Source organism: Hemicordylus capensis, chromosome 3, assembly GCF_027244095.1.
Source record: "Hemicordylus capensis ecotype Gifberg chromosome 3, rHemCap1.1.pri, whole genome shotgun sequence".
NCBI classification, from domain to species: domain Eukaryota; kingdom Metazoa; phylum Chordata; class Lepidosauria; order Squamata; family Cordylidae; genus Hemicordylus; species Hemicordylus capensis.
Window position 1 is genome coordinate 120,108,277 of NC_069659.1, and position 16,812 is coordinate 120,125,088.

The 16,812-nt window shown below is 43.6% G+C and overlaps 1 long non-coding RNA gene across 2 annotated transcripts; it reads right to left on the bottom strand.

The window, feature by feature from the left end:
• Positions 1-1,149: 1,149 nt before the first annotated feature.
• On the bottom strand, positions 1,150-7,553 carry LOC128349066 (uncharacterized). Of its 2 annotated transcripts, XR_008318531.1 has the most exons (3): positions 6,750-7,553; positions 5,894-5,971; positions 1,150-5,315 (listed from the first exon to the last, which is right to left on the bottom strand). It is a non-coding gene; the product is annotated as an uncharacterized LOC128349066 (long non-coding RNA). The 2 variants fall into 2 exon arrangements; XR_008318532.1 differs by lacking the exon at positions 5,894-5,971.
• Positions 7,554-16,812: the final 9,259 nt, after the last annotated feature.

A 16,812-nucleotide genomic window follows, 5' to 3' on the forward strand; every position in this document is an offset into this window, starting at 1 on the left:
GTTCATTATTCCATGTTTGCACCAGAGCATCAATAGAATCCCTAGCAGAGCCAACCCTAAACACTTGCAAGGCTTCTTGGAATCCTACTAGATCCAATAACCTCCTCGGGCAGACCAACCTAATAGGTCCTTCACCCCTGCAGAGGTGGGCCAAGGCTGTAAGTTCTACCTTAACTAGATGGTGATCCATCCATGACAAAGGGGAGATAACAGGAGTCAATAACAACAACAACAATAAGGGGAGATAATGGAACACCACCCTCATCAGAGCAAAAGACTAAACCGAGCATGTGGCCAGCATCACGTGTCGGTCCAGAAACCAATTGAGATAGGCCCACAGTTGTCATGGCCGCTATGAAGTCTTGGGCCGCTGTCGACAACCCAGTCCCAAAATGAACATTGAAGTCCCCCACCACCAACAACCTGGGCCGCTCCAATGCCAACTCAGCAACCAGGTCCATCAGCTCAATTAGGTCCTCCGCTGGGCAGTGGGGTGATCGGGTACACCAGCAGAAGTCCCAATTTATCCCTGGTCTCTAGACTTAGATACGCACATTTAGTATAGAACAAATCCCTGACAGGGATCCTGGTAAGGGAGATGGTATTCTTATACACAGCTACCCCACCTCCCCATCCACTTGCTCTCACCTGCTCACCCATAAAGTAACCCTCTGGGAGAATCCGGGACCAAACCGGACCACTAGCCTCTCCTGACCAGTCTTCAGTAATACATACCAAGTCAGCTCCTTCATCCATGATCAAGTCATGCATTACTTCAGATTTATTTTGAACCAACCTGGCATTACAGAGTAATAAGATGAGGTTCTGTGAGTGGTTGGCATTGCTCTCCAAGGTCAAAGAGGTAGTAGGCCTGCTAGAAGGGGCAATAGCAATTAAATTTCTAAATTCCTTTTCTCTATAATGAAGCTGACCTACCAACACCATATCTTCATCAATTACCCACCACCACTGGTATAGCTGCCCCATAGTCATTCCCCACCTTGTTGTGAACTACACCTGGTTTCGCACTCTGTACATGCTCAGAGGGAAAGAGGCAAAGTCACATCATACACAAACTGAATTGGTTCTTGGAGATGGTGACCATGTAGGATCTGGGCACGCAAACAGAGATAGAGAGAGACACACTCAGAAAGTTCAGTGGGCTTTATTATAGAAAGTTGCTCATCAGGATAAAATAATCCACATTAAAAAAAACATGTTTCCGATTCAAAGTGTAGTGTAATGTGCCTAACTAACATATGTGTGTGCAATCAGTAATTACAGCCATCTAATAATCAACAAATCCTAATAAAACATTTAGAGAGAAGAAGGAAGGACGGAGGGCTTAGGAGAGGGATGGCAGTGACTAGTAGAAAGGAGGGAAGAGGGATCCAAGGCTTGTGAAGGCAGCATATTACCAGCTTGAGAGGCTTGAGAGCAGTGGGGCTTTCAGCTGAAGGAGCGAGGCTCTGGCTGGAGACAGGAGCTTTTTAGAGCGATGATCAAGCATGCAGTTTGCTCAGGGCAAGGCTGAGAGTCAGAGCACCATGGTTGGGGAAGTCTTGACTTCTCACTGCGCAGCAGAAGTCACAGAGTTCCTGTCCATGGACAGAGTTCCTGCTTGTTGCCCCGTGGCTTAGCAGCAAACTCTGGGATGGCTCTTGAGCAAGTATGCTTGTTAGGCAAGATTGCTGCGTGTAGGCAAAAGACTGCTGGTAGGCAAAAGACTGCTAGCTCTCTGTCCAGTAAGCCTCATTCTTTATAGTTGTATCTTCCTTTGATCTCCCATAGAGTCTATTCAATATCTCCTCATCTTTCCTGGGTCCCAAAAAGGTGACAATGCTGTTACCTGCTGGACATTGTCTTTTGATTAGTCAGGATATTAGCCCAGTCCAGGGAGATACTTAATCCCATCTTCTGTTAGCTGCTATCTTGAGGAGAGGACATTGCCCAAAGCAAATCTGCATCTCTGAGCTGCAAATGGGCCTCTTCTCTTGTCCCCAGATTTGGGCCTTGTCCCGGAAGGTGTTAGTAAAAGGACTAAATCTACAGGTGTTTTCCTTGTGTGCATTTACCTAGAGTGGAATTTCTATAGAGAGCAATTGAGTATAGCAGAGCAATCACTGACAAGGATTAACATAGACTTCTTGCAACAGGAAGGGGAAGATCAGCCTCTGGCCTCTTCCACAGACATCATCTGATAGTGAGTTACATTTTAGCATATTGATAGCCCATTTCACAATACAATGCTGGATTGCCTCTTCCTTCACAGAGCAGTTCATGAGGCAGTCCTGAGATCTGGGTGTCAGTTCACCTTGAGTTCAGGCATTTAATTGAACTCTTATAAAATGGAATCAGACACAGGCCTGGGTTCATAGGCAGAACTGGGGGGGGGCGGGCAGGGCACATGCCCTAGGTGCCACTGAGGTGGGGGCACCATGCCAGTTCCTGCCACCCCCACCCCATTGCCCACCTGCCCAGCTCCAGGGCCCCTCAGCCACTTGCCTCCAGCTCCGGCCTAGGATCGGCAAGGAGGCCTAGGATTGGAGCAGCCTGCAAACTGCAGAGCTCTTCTCTCCCTGCCTCTCAGCTGATCGGCGGGTGGGCGGGGCTTCCAGAGAGGCCTCCGAGTAGGCCTCCCTGAAGCCTGAACTCGGCAGGCCCCAGCAAGCCAGGAAGGAGGCTGGCAGAGCTCCCTGCAGCAGACCCTCCCTGCAGCAGACCAGACCCTCCAGCACAGCTTTTGCAAGGTAGGCTGTGAATTCCTTTTTGTGGTTACCCCCATATATAGGGATTGGCTTGCCATAGGGCTTTGATATGGGTGGTGGGGCGAGACTGAGAAGTCTCTGAATATTTAATTTAAAACAGACTGAAAAATGTGCTGGCTTTAAAAACAAAAACTATCTAAAAAGGCCTATAAGTGGCTTGTTTCATGTCAGAAAATTACAAAAACGTCTGGAACAAATATTTATTCTTTCTTTCTTTCTTTCTTTCATTCATTTATAAATGCACTTATGCTCAAGTTGTTTTGCAACCCAGAAGGTCTGAGTGAGAACTGTGAAGCATGTGTTGTCCTTTTATTTTATTTTTCTTGTGTGTGAACTGCTCTCCAATAACTTGCAGGGACTTCAGGGTAAATCTGGCCAACATGTGAATGCAGCACCTCCATTCCAGAGGAGATGTGTGTTAAAGGGCTTTAAAAGCCTCGTGTGAAAAACCTCCAGGAATCAAACTTTACTGAATTTGTTCAGAATTCTGAGAAAACAAACATAGGCTCACCCTGCATGGTTGAAGGTCTCCTTTGCTAATCTGCAGCGAGGGGGCCATTTTAATAATTAGCGTTGCTAGTGTGTTCTAGGCATTAAAAGTAGCACAAATATATACGTAGTACGCAATGTATATCACTATATACTGTGAAGTGTGCATGTGTGTATTCAGTGAAATGTATTTCCAGGAAGCATACTTATTTTGAAATATCAGACTTAAATCCTTGGGGGCCTAGGATGTGTGAGGTCCTGAACTTTGAGGGGGGGGGCATTTTAAAATCTCATCTTGGCCCATTCCAACTTTGCTATGCCCCTGGCGGTCACTACACATGGGTTTCTGCACAACACCTGCACAGAAGAAACTTCCATGTAGAAAATGTGTCTCTTGTCAATTGACCCTGAATTTTCCATCCATGACTGGGATATTTGAGAGTTAGAGTCAATAATAAAAGAACAGCACACTGCTTGTGACAGGAAGGGGCAAATTACAATGATTTCTTAGTCTGGCAGGGGCTAGTTTTGGCCCTGGCAGAACTTGGCTGTCTGCTCCTGTTGCAAATGCCTCTGTCTAGTGTGGCAAACTAATGTATCCCCCTCCCTCTTGGTGTCAAAGGAAGCACTGGTGTGGTGAATGCACATATACCCACCCCATCATGAGCCAACAGTCATCATAAGACAAAGGCTAGCAGGAATCATTCACTGGTTTATAGACACCCTCCCCCCACACACACACACCTTCTTTTCCCTCTATTTTGCTAGTGGCTATTTGGGCAGGTGATCCTCTAGGACAAAGTCATGTTTTTTTAAAAAAGAATGAGATGAGACAGAGAAAATGACACTTGGAATCCTCACATAACTCCTGACTGTTGTTCTAAGTCTTTTAAAGAGATGGCTCATGTTTTCAGGTTTTGATCAACAACCATGTCTAGATGGTACAGTGTTCCTTTTAACAGGGATTTCCAGATATTGTTGACTACAAGTCCCATCATTCCTGTTTGGACAGAGGTGCAATTTCAGTGCTTGCCCTAGGCGCCATTTTCCCTAGTTACGCCTCTGCCTGGGTTTCATATAATTCTGGGTTGGTGGCTCTGGGTTTAATGTTGGGGTCAGGGGGGGTCCCCAACAACCTCCCCATCTCTGTTCAACCCAAAACACACACCTGTATCAAGCCTAACTAAAAACTAAACAGCAATGAGGTGAGCAGGGCTCTTCTTTCCAATTATTCAAAAATGTTGGCCCCAGCCCTCAGTCCCACCCCCAAAGGCCACCACCAAAGGTTGACCCCCTTTGGCGGCCACCTGAAGATGGCCTGCGCCAGCGGCTGTGCCTCCGGCTAGCCCTGATCCCTATTTAGGCCAAAGCCCCCAGACCCCACCTCTCACGTGGACTTCAGGAGCCTGGCAGCTGGAACAGCCCACACACAGCTGAAGCTTGTCAGGGCACTCAGACCGTGGCTGTAGTAGCAGCAACAAGATCAGCAGAAGATGGAACTCTGCTACTCAAGGCCAGAGTGAAGGAGGGCCAGCGCTGCAAACTTCCCAGCCCAAGCAGGCAAGGGAACTTCTGCTGGTAAAAGAGCAGACCTATTTAGATTGATTGTAACTGTACATAATGCAAGTTCCTTTACTTTAAAAGGAAGCTACAAGCCTAAAGTCTGTAGGTTTGAGTTGTGTGTCCTAACTCAACCCTAACCATCTGCACCCTAACTGCCAGCATACAACAGCATGGTCAAAATGTCTAGTTTGGGATAAAATATTCAAAGAAGCATGCCATCTAAAAAATTTAGCAGCAACGTAAAGTTAATTTTTAATTAATTCTATTAATAATCTTCTATCTTGAATGCAACCTGCTCTTTGCTACCATATGCAACGTAATTCTATGCAGTGCTGTTTTAATTGTTGAGCTTACTTGCCTTCTCTTTTATCTCTTTTCTTGTGTCTCTTCTCCATTTGTCATCATTGTCCAAACCTGGGATTGATCAACCAAAAATGGCTGCATTATCTTCAGCAGAAGATCCTTCCAAATGCCATTTGAGACATCTCTTGTCTTCTACAAAGTGAAAAAGCATTGATTAGATAGCCGCATGACCTCAAATGAAAGATAATTATCGTGGCAAACCACCCCTTGTCTACATATAGTTCCATTAAGTTTTATTTACAGTTACTTATTTCACTTAGATTAGAACCAAAGTCTTCCTTAGAATTATGTGTATGGGAACTACTCTGCTGCTATATTTAGTAAAAGATGTGCCCAGCCCTCCCAAGGCACAGCTTCTTTACTTTGACTTTTTAAACTCGGACACAAAAGCCTGTTAATATTTAAATGGAAAAGCACATGCAGGTGACACCACTTGTAGACTGCATGTGCCCATTTAAATAGCCACATTTTTTTGCAGTACACACAGGAGTTGTACTCAGAAAAGAATTCTGCTCCAACTTTTATTGAAGTTGACTCGAATTATTTAACTGCATTTGTGCCATTCACAACTGATGTCACTGTGCATGCACAGATATTTTTCGTACCATAATCCCATAACTCAACTGTGAAACACACATACAGTTCAAGTTGCCCTCACAAAATTATTAATTATCAAAAACATCAAGAGATCTAAATGAAACACATCTTACTTAGCAGAAGGACAAAGTGTTTATCAGGTATCTTACACCTTAGCATTTTGTTATCAATACCAGTCTGTCTTCTTTTTGCTAGAGGAAAGAAAACCTATTTCACATATCACAACTTATGAAATGATGGATTTTTATCTATTTCATAAGATGCTCTACAGTTCAGACCCTCCTCACCTTCCTCATCCCTCATTTGCTTCAAGGAGGCAAGTGAGATTCTAGCCCAACATCAGAAATTGTCAAATTAAATTCTGGCAGCCAGACTTTTGTCTGTGAGAGAAAATGGAAATGATTTATCTCCTGCCTGATATGCCTCAACAAGGCTGCCCTCAGACACCATCTTCTTAATATTACTTTGTCTCTGAGAAACTCTAGCCATCTGCAAGTTTTTATAACTTGGAACATTAGCAGGCTGCTCCTTAGACAGCCATTATTACTTTATTTTTTTTAAGTACATTTCTATACCGCCCCATACAAAAATGTCCCTGGGTGGTTCACAGTATAAAACCAATTAAAACATTAACATAATTAAAACAATTTAAAATACAATAAAAACTCTAAAACCAAAGCTTTAAAACTATAAACTAAAAGCCTGACTAAACAGGTATGTCTAGGTCCTTCTTAAAAACATTCAGAGAAGGGGAAATTCTAATTTTACAACTTTACAGATGGTGGTGTTTTTGAAAGCAAAAAGATGCATATTGAAAATCCCCAAATATCAGTATAAAAGCATTAAAAGCGCTTCATCCTTTCCCCCAAAGTCAATCTTGTAACATTTGGTTAAATTTGTTTTGCTTTTGCTCTGTCTCCCATATGCCAGACTTATACATATTCCTTCCACTTCTCCACAAATCCTTACATAGTTGGCACGATGAAAATTGATAACAGGGAGAAACTGTCAGCTTATTTTTCTTCTCAAAATGATCCTGGAACTCTGCTGTAAAGCCATTTGTTGATTAGGGTTTGCACTAGAAGAGAGTGACATGACAGAAAAAGCAGAAGGAAGTCCTTCGCACAACCCTCACAGTCACAGACATATTTTCAGGAGGCACAGTGGACTACAGAAGAAAGGGGAGATAGACAAAAATCACCCCTCCTCCATTGCACATACCCAGTGTTTTTCAAGTGCACACAACATTAATCTAATATCAACCATGGATATTTTCTATATCCTTTGTCTCCTTTGGAAGTTGCTTATAACAACAAATAATAGTAAACTAGCTGACCCGTGCGGCCGCCGCCGCCCTGCGGGGGCCGAGTGCAGCCGCCGCCACCTCGCCTACGCGGCCCGGCCAGTCCCACCGCCTCGCTTCCGCGGCCGGGCCCGGCCAGGCCAGGCTACCTCTCTCTCTCCTCCCGCCCCCCGTCTCCGGCGGGGCAGAGTGCAGCTGCCGCCGCCAGCGGGCCTAGCCGGCCCCAGAGTGCCGCCATCAGGCCCGCCGCCTCGCCTCCGCGGCCGGGCCCGGCCCCGCCGCCTCACCCCGCCTTGCTGGGCCCGCCGCTCGCTGGGCCCCGCCACCACGGCCTGGCCCGCCACCATCATGCTGGGCCCGCCGCCTCGCCCCGCTCATGGCCGGGGCTGCCGCCACCTTGCTGGGCCCACCGTCTCGCTGGGCTCCGCTGCCGCGGCCCTGGGCCCACCGCCTTGCCTCCGCAGCCGCCCAGCAAGCGAATTCTCCTGGGTGTGCTGCCAGCCAATCAGGCGCCCCCTGCAGCCCAGCCAATCAGCTGGGCTGCCGGGACGCATTTCTCCTGGGCACACCCAGGAGAATTATATATATAGATAGTACAGCACAGCGGAGTTTAATCATGGACCAAGCTTTTCAGAGCTATGTACACATGGGGTACAAACTATTTCAGTAAAATTATTTCAAGAGAAACCTGTAGGTTTTTTTTCTAGATCATGCCCATTATGCGACATTCTCTTTGCTTTTGAACAGTAACTGCTAGTTCTGCATTTCCAAAACAGCTGGAAATGTTATGATCCTTACGGATCACTGTAGGTGACCGAGGAGCGGGGGGAGGAGGTGGAGCTACCAACAAGCTTGGCGTAATCTGCAAGATATGTTGGTTTTACAAAAATTGGAAGGGGTAAAACCCTCCCCCAAACTGCCCCAATGTAAATTAATGGAGTGGAAAGCGCATGGACTTAGAGGCCACTTAACAGGTGGGTAGTTAATGGAATTCTGAAAGGGGGAGGGCTTGAATAAAAAGGCTGGTAAATTTATCAACTTGAAAAATACTCCCTCAAAACTGTCACAACCCCTTCTGCTTCTTAGGGACAAGGGTGTCTAAAATTATTTTGTTTTCTTACCAGCTATTTCACAGCTCTGAGGGGGAAGGGGTTTAACACATTTAAACTCCTGGTATGAGGGGTTTAACACAACATAAAGACCACTGTATATGTGTGAATTATCCTGAGGAACAGAGGGGGAAGCTGCACACTAAATCTGCTGATAACATACACCCACACAAGAAACTATCGTCATTTGCCATTAAATTTAACAGGCCAAGCCAAGCCTACACCTGGATTTTGTTATAGGATGAAGACTGGGCTTTCACGTATAACACTGCCAAATTATGCACAGCAGCATGCAAGATTCACCGGGCACTGACTGCTAGTCATAGGAACATAGGAAGCTGCCATACATTGAGTCAGACCATCGGTCCATCTCACTCATTATTGTCTACACAGACTGGCAGCGGCTTCTCCAAGGTTGCAGGCAGGAATCTCTCTCAGCCCTATCTTGGAGATGCCAGGGGGTGGGGAACTTGGAACCTGATGCTCTTCTCAGAGAGGCTCCATCACCTAAGGTGCTCACACATCAAGTCTCCCATTCATGTGCAAGCAGGGTGGACCCTGCTTAGCTAAAGGGACAAGTCATGCTTACTACCACAAGACCAGCTCTCCTCTCTACATGTATTAGCCTTATGTTGTTTTTTAACTACTGACTGTTTTATTTGCCAGCTCAGTCCTCCCAGTTATCTAACCTATTTTACATATCTTGTTTTAGCCACTTTATTTTACATTTCTCTCCACTTCTCTATTTTACCTTCTATATTATATGTTCTTATCCTTTTAAATATAGATGCTTTCAATTATGGCTATAATCTTATTGATTTTACAATCTTGCTTTTATTTTTCCCCTCTATTTTAAGGTGTAGTAGTGTTACAGTGGTGCAGCTGGGAAATGCTTAACTAACAAGCAAAAGGTTGCCAGTTTGAATCCCCGCTGGTACTATAACTGGCAGGAGTTATATAGGAAGATGCTGAAAGGCATCATCTCACACTGTGCGGGAGGAGGCAATGGTATTCTGTATCCCTCCTGTATTCTACCAAAGACAACCACAGGGCTCTGTGGGTGCCAGGAGTCGAAATCGACTTGACGGCACACTTTACCTTTGCTTTAGTTTTGCAGTATTACAAAAGTATCATAGTATCAAATTGCTCATAATTTTTCTTTTTCTTTCTTTTTTAAATAGAGCTGCTTAATCATATATATACCCTCTTTTCTAAGGGTAGCAGCTTTATTGCATTATAGTATAGCTTCATCGTATTAGAGTAGTAACTTTAAAATAATTTGATTTCACTGTTCTATAGTTTGTATTAAAATCTGGTCTTGAAATGCTGGTCTTGAACCATAATAAAGATGATTGATTGATTGAAACTGACCTAGGGGTGCGGACCGGGGCGGGGCGGGGGCTTAAGGCGAAACCCCTGACTTAATGAGAAGAAGAAAAATATGTTTGAGGGGAGGAAAAAAAAAAGCAATTTAACAGTGGCAGGGGGAACATTTTGGGGAGAAGAAGCAAAACACTTTGGGAGGCAGTAAAACAGTTGGAGGAGAGAAGAAAAGGTATTAAAAAATAAGACTGTTTAAAATTCCTGACTTAAATGGAAAAACTCTAGGATCTCTGTAGCATGCTGGCAATTATAGTCTCACATGCTCTGGACCAAAGGGTTGAGTACATGGGTGTCTACAATGAGAGTAAGGCCGGTAGGACACTTCTTCTAAAATATGCACTTACCATTAGGTCCAAGTGATGTGGATGGGGCTTGTTCCTGGGTCCACTTACCCAATCAGTCAGACACAAGGAATTGGGAATTATTAATTGAGGCTTTATTGCACTGCACTCAGCAATAGGTAATCAATAGACTCATGCTCTCAAACCGATTACAGTTTGGTTACAGGTGCATCTTACATTTATACAAACAATCTAAATGGTGCTGACACCCTAGACACAGTATACATGGCCCAAGTATCTAGTACGCATGCAAATGATTACTTGTTCATCGGGTGATTACTCCTTATTTGGTTAGATCCTGTTTTCTTAACTGTCAGCGAAAAACAGCGAGAACCTTGACTATGTTAAAAAGTTTCATAGATACAGTTTTGCTACAGAGAGAGAATGGCGTTAATCATGAGAGGCAGTGATGTTCCTGAGCTGGGCTGGGGTTAGAAATGGGATTTCTAAGTAAAATGGAGTTGCTTTGGTTTTCTAAACACATCACAAGCAGCGTTGTTTTATCGATTAACACAGGCCCCCATCGATGTCCATTTTGTAGATCTGCTAGAAACATGGACATATACTGGGCATGCTTAGCAACCAAAGTTAACTAGACTACTTCAGTAATCTAGAGGCAAAACTCCTGAACTACAGAAACTTGCCCCTGAAGTCTGAATTTAGTAAAAATATTTTAGTTCTAGTCCCCCACTAGTCTGAAAGGAATCTAGAGAAAGATCTCAGAGACCATTCTAATGAAGGGAATAGGAGGGCATTTCTAGGCTGAAAATCCAGTTCACAGATCTGGTCTGGAGGAGGGCCTGGGCCAGCAGTAGCTACGTGAGAATGCTGCTTGTTCCATGTGCTCTATCACTGCTTCTGTTTGACTCCAATAAATCCCACAGGATCTGGACAACTGCAGTCAGGGTGCTTGGCTTTAACCAGTGTACCTGGCTTGGAAAAAAGGAAGGGAAGGAGGGAGGGATTGTCTGCGACTAACCAACCAAATACTAGAATCCAGAAGGAAAGGGAAGAGGAAAAAGAAAAAAGAGAGTCAGAAAGGAGAAGAGAAGACAGCTGGGTAAGTCAAGGAAAAGGCAGGTGAAGAAAGGAAAGAAAGCAGTGAGTTTTTCTTCCTGTCTGCTCTTGCAGACATCTAGGCCCAATCACAAAAATGTGTCCCTTTTAAAAGATATCAGAGTCATCATGTCATTGTTCTAGTGCTATAACTCAAGTGTCTTTAACCACCTATGGAAAGCTTATGGATTTGATGTAGGTTTTATCATTCCCAATCCCCATTTATTCCAGTTACCCTTCATCTCTCTTTATTATTGCCTTATATGTTTTAGTTCAATATAATAATTTGACTTGTAAATCTAGTTATTTAATTTGTTGGGGGCGGGTGTATTCAGTTTGTTTTTAATCATGTTAATCCTGAATTATATAGAGACCAGGGAAACTATAAGTGTGCAGGACCTAGGAGAAGTATTTCTCTCCACACACAGAATAACGAATTCAGGAGCCCCTTAATTAGGGCTACTTCCCCTGACAAGGGCTGTGCAACCTCAGATAGAAATAAGCTTGCATAACTCTCCTTAAGCATGATCTTCTGCAGTTAAATTTTAGTTTCACCCTCCTGACACAGCAGCCCAGTTCCTGGCTGCCCTAGACTCCCAGACCATGCCCAAGGCCCATTCCTGCTCCTCCCACCCTTGCATTGGACTCTAACAAAGGTCCTCTCTCCCTGACCATTCTGTCTCTGAGTCTTTCTCCACCCCCAAGCAGAGATGAAAGAAAGTGCCGCCCACTCATCCATCCGACATCTGCCTTGGAGCCCAGCACAGGCAGGAGGTAAGTAGTCCTGGAACTGGAAGGGGAAAGGGAGATTATGGTGGTGATCAGTGTCCCCTCTAACAGGGATCCCCAGGTGTTGCTGACTACAACTCCCAGAATCCCCAGCTGCAATGACTTTTGCTTGGGGATTCTGGGAGTTGTAGTCTACAACATCTGGGAATCCCTGTCAGAGGGAACACTGGTGGTGATTAGGGTTCACCAGACCTAATCTCCATGTAAATTGGAGAGGGACGTTATTCATCATCATCATCATCATCATCATCATCATCTATTAATCTATTAATAAAGCCCTTAACAGTTAACATTTAAAGCCCTTAATGGTTTGGGCCCTGGATATCTGAAGGACTGCCTGCTTCCAAGCGTTTCTGCCCACCTAACAAGATCTCCAGGGGGGCATTTGCTGATTTCCACACACAGAATAACGAATTCAGGAGCCCCTTAATTATGTCGAGAGAGGCTAGATTGTCGTCCACATGGGACAGGGCCTTCTCTGTTGTTGCCCCCAGGCTCTGGAATGCTCTCCCAATGAACTTTCACTTTGTGACAGCTGTGGCTGCATTTACAAAAATAACTAAAGACCTTTATTTACTCAGGCTCCTAGAGGTTGCCAGGTTTCTCAGTTTTCTTGCTTCTGTTTCTTTTTAATTGTTTCTTGGTGTTTTATGGTTTTAATGTTTAATTGATTTAAGGTTTTAAATGTAAATTTTATGGAATTTTATTGTATTTTAACTTTTGTAAACCACCTTGAGATGCATTATGAAAGGCAATATAAAAACTGAACAGTAAATAAACACATTATGCGGAGTTGTTGGTTGTTGTTTATTAAACTCCTTTGCTTATTTGATAATATTGTCCAAATTTGCCCTGCCAGTGAACATGGTTCAATGCATTTTTACACAGTCTTTTTTTCACCCCTTCAGTACTAAATATAGATAGTTCCCCCCCCCCATATTTAATATTATTTTATTTATTATTTTTACATTTTTATATACCACTCTTCCTCCAAGGAGCCCAGAGCGGTGTACTACATACTTGAGTTTCTCTTTCACAACAACCCTGTGAAGTAGGTTAGGCTGAGAGAGAAGTGACTGGCCCAGAGTCACCCAGCTAGTTTTATGGCTGAATGGGGATTTGAACTCGGGTCTCCCTGGTCCTAGTCCAGCACTCTAACCACTACACCACGCTGGCTGATAGCAACAAATGGAAAATATTTTAACTAAATGAAAACCCAGTTGCATCTTTTGGTAAATATTTCCCTTTCAATGAAAAATTAGGTCATCATAATTGAAGATGAGAGTTAAGGGGAAGCTTGGCAGTGTGGAAATTCAGCAAAAGGGGTGGGGTGGGGATCCTCAATGCTGGGGTGGGGTGGGTGGGTCCTGCCCCTGTACTGACCTCTCCCCAGCCATTAACTCTTGAAACTTTAGGGCTAGATGGAAAAGAGCTGGGATTGAGTACCAGTGCCTCTCCCCACTGCACAAAAAACCCAGAACACAGCGGTGGGGGGATGAAATTTGCAAAGAAACAAGGCCCAAGTTAGAGTCCTGTCTTTGTTACCAGTTTTAGTTTTTTTTCACCATGCTCAGCCACACGCTCAAGTAGCACCCGCACACCAGGCATATACGGCCACATTTTGTTGCAGGTCCATACTTGTTCTACTAAATAAACAGAGGATGTCCCTGCTTACCTCTAATAACTTACCTTTAACCATGTCATTGTTTTCAGGCCTTTAGAAATACATTTGTTGTATATCATGCTGTAGCATCCAAAGACAGAAACAGTCGTAATGACAATCACACTGATCTTGTAGCAATATTGCAAAATTGGCCTGTTCTAGCAGGGCCCTCCTTGTGCAATATAAATGAATGGCAGCATATACACACTCAGGAACACCTAACCTTCCGGTGCTTTGGGTGACTTTGGTCAGGAAAGACAGGGTAAAGCCTCCCTTCTATTCCCCACTTTCTCCTCCCAACCTCCAGTGTAAGACACATACAATATATGTCACAGTGACAAAATATCATAATATTTTGTCACTGTAATGACAAAACAATGTAGAAAATCAGGGTCAAGGAGCTCTGCACTGCAGCAAAAGTGTGGAGCAAGTAAATCCATATTTAGACAGCAATCGATAGGCAAACCATACAGCAAATAGCAATTGAGCTATACCAGGAGCTGACACAGCAAAATTTGCAGGATGCCATTATACTTAAATGATATCTTCAGCTTTCTGGAAAATCATTCCCCAACTCAAGGTCTTTCCAAAGTGTCCCCCCTAAATTTCCAGAACAAGCAATATTTGGCAAGCTTCAGCAGAAAGCTCCCATGGTGTCATTGTCAAATTTAGTTGATGCTTTCTGGGCAAATCTTTAAGTTTAGAAGGAGAGGACAACACAAAAGAACAATACCATAAAATTAAAATCCATAATGCTTTGTATATTAAACTGCACAAGCATTTGCAATAATTTGCAGCCTTCTGCTCCAGTAAGTACAACAGTTGCTTTTCTGGTTTTATATGTTGAATTAGAATTGATTCAAGTGAAAAATCTGTTGCCTATAGTAATTGCAGTAGTATTTTAAAAGGTAGGCAATTTTTGTCAGTCTTCGCTTCAGTTAAACAATACAGTCAGTTTGATAGAATGTAGAGAAATGCTTTCTGTTGTTCCAGAAGCAGTTTTCATTTTATGTCATCTCTAACAAATGCTTGGTATATTGACTTTGTGTTTCTTTTGACCAAACTGAAACCATTTTTGTTGCAATTCTAAGTCTGGAAGAACCAGTGATTAAGATCTCACTATATTGTGTTCTCCCCCACCCTCCCCAAGTCCTGCTGTGCTACCTCATCATGGCGTGGGGCGGTGTTCCTGGGAGGGATGAGTGAAGTACTCTGGGAGGTATACTCCCAATAGGGTCACCCAAAGCACAAAGGTTATCCCAGCTGCTCAGCTAAAGCAAGCAGGCACCTATATTGTCCAGCAGTGATATAGGAAGGTGCTGGAGGCGGATGGTCATGTTAATAACAACGACAAAGGCATTATTTCATACTGTGTGGGAAAAGGCAATGGTAAACCACTCCTTTATTTTACCAGGAAAGCCACATGGATAGAGAAAATAGAATGATTGTCAATGTAGTGCTGGATGATGGGCCCCTCAGGTCAGATGGTACTCAACATGCTACTGAGGAATTGCTGAGGATCTTTCAGGGTACCAATGGTGTGTATGACATGGTTAGGTTAAATCCTCTTCAATGCCTAGCTGCTGATGTTGCTATGTGGGAAAAGAAAATCCGAAGCTGCACAGACAGAATTACAGTGGGAACGTAGAAGGTAAGAAGCATGAATATGGGACAGCTCGGCATAGTGAAAGATGAAATGAATCAATTACAGATTGACATCTTGGGCATCAGTGAATTAAAATGGACTGGAATTGGACATTTTCAGTCAGAAAACCATACTGTTTACTACTCAGGACACGAAAACCAAAGAAGGAACTGTGTTGCTTTCATAGGAAACATACAACAATGACAGTACTTGGGTACAATACGGTCAGTGGCCGACTAATATCAATTAGATTTCGTGGACAACCCTTTAACATGACAATTTTTCAAGTCTATGCCTCAAGGACTGATGCAAAAGAGGAAGTTGAGTTTTATGTTCAAGTTCAGACTGAAATTGGCATAACATGCAAGCGAGATGTGATGCTGGTGGTTGGAGACTGGAATGCCAAAGCTGGAAATGGTAAGGAGGAAAACATGGTCGGACTGTATGGCCTAGGAAACAGAAATGAAGCAAGAGAACAACTTATTAGTTTCTGCCAAGCCAATGATATCTTAATTGCTAACACATTCTTCATACAACCAAAGTGTTGCCTATACACATGGACATGAGATGGAGTACACAGAAATCAAACTGATTACATTATTGGTGCAAGGAGGTGGAAGAGTTCAATTATAACAGCTAAGACGTGGCCAGGGGCCGACTGTGGAACAGATCATGAACTGCTCATGTGCAAGCTCCAAGTCAAGGTAAAGTGGAAAAACAAAGCTATCCAGTTTCCATGATACAATCTTGAGAATGTACCTACATTTTCAAGGAGAACATCAGGAACCGCTTTGAACTTCATTGATAGGTTACCAAAAGAACAGTGGAATGAAATCAAAGAAGTTGCTAAGGACGAATGTGAAAAGAGACTGCCAAAGACCAAGAAACAGAAGAAAGCAAAAAGGATGTCAGGACAGACAGTGGAAATTGCCAAGAAGAGGTGAAAAGCCAAAGTCAAGAAAGATAAAGACCTCAGGAAGGAACTTAATAGGGAATTTCAGAAAGCTTATTTATTCAACTTACTTATATGCTGAACATATACTGAGAGAAGCTAGATTGGAAGACGATGAGCATGGTTTTAAAGTTCGAGGAAGAAACATCAATAACCTGTGCTACGCTGATGACATCACTCAGCTGAGAATGCAGATGATCTGCAAGCTCTAGTAATGAAAGTCAAGGAGGACAATGGAAAAATGGGACTATGACTAAATGTAAAGATGAAGACTAAAGTAATGACAACAGGTACAACAACTAGCCTCAGAACAGATAATGAAGACTGAAGTAGTGGATAGATTCTGCCTTTTAGGATCAACCATCAACAGTAAAGGATCCAGCACTCTAGAAATATGTTGCAGACTCACACTTGGTAGGATTGCATGATTGTCTTGGAAACGATATTTAGATGCTGTGATGTGTGTATAACTACAAAGATTAGAATCGTTCGGCCAATGGTTTTCCCCATGACACTTTGTGGATGCGAAAGCTGGACCCTGAAGAAGAAAAAGTATTGACACCTTTGAACTTCAGGTTGGGGAAGACTTTTGAAGACAAATGGATCATCAAACAAATCAATCCAGAACTTTCACTTGAGGCACAAATGACCAGGCTCAAACTATCATACTTTGGACACATTATGTGAAGACCCAGCTAGGGGTGTGCATAGAACTGGCTGGCCCAGTTCAGTTCGAGTCCAGACTGGACTCAAACCAGACTGGCCAAGTTCAGTCTGGCCCCAATCAACCC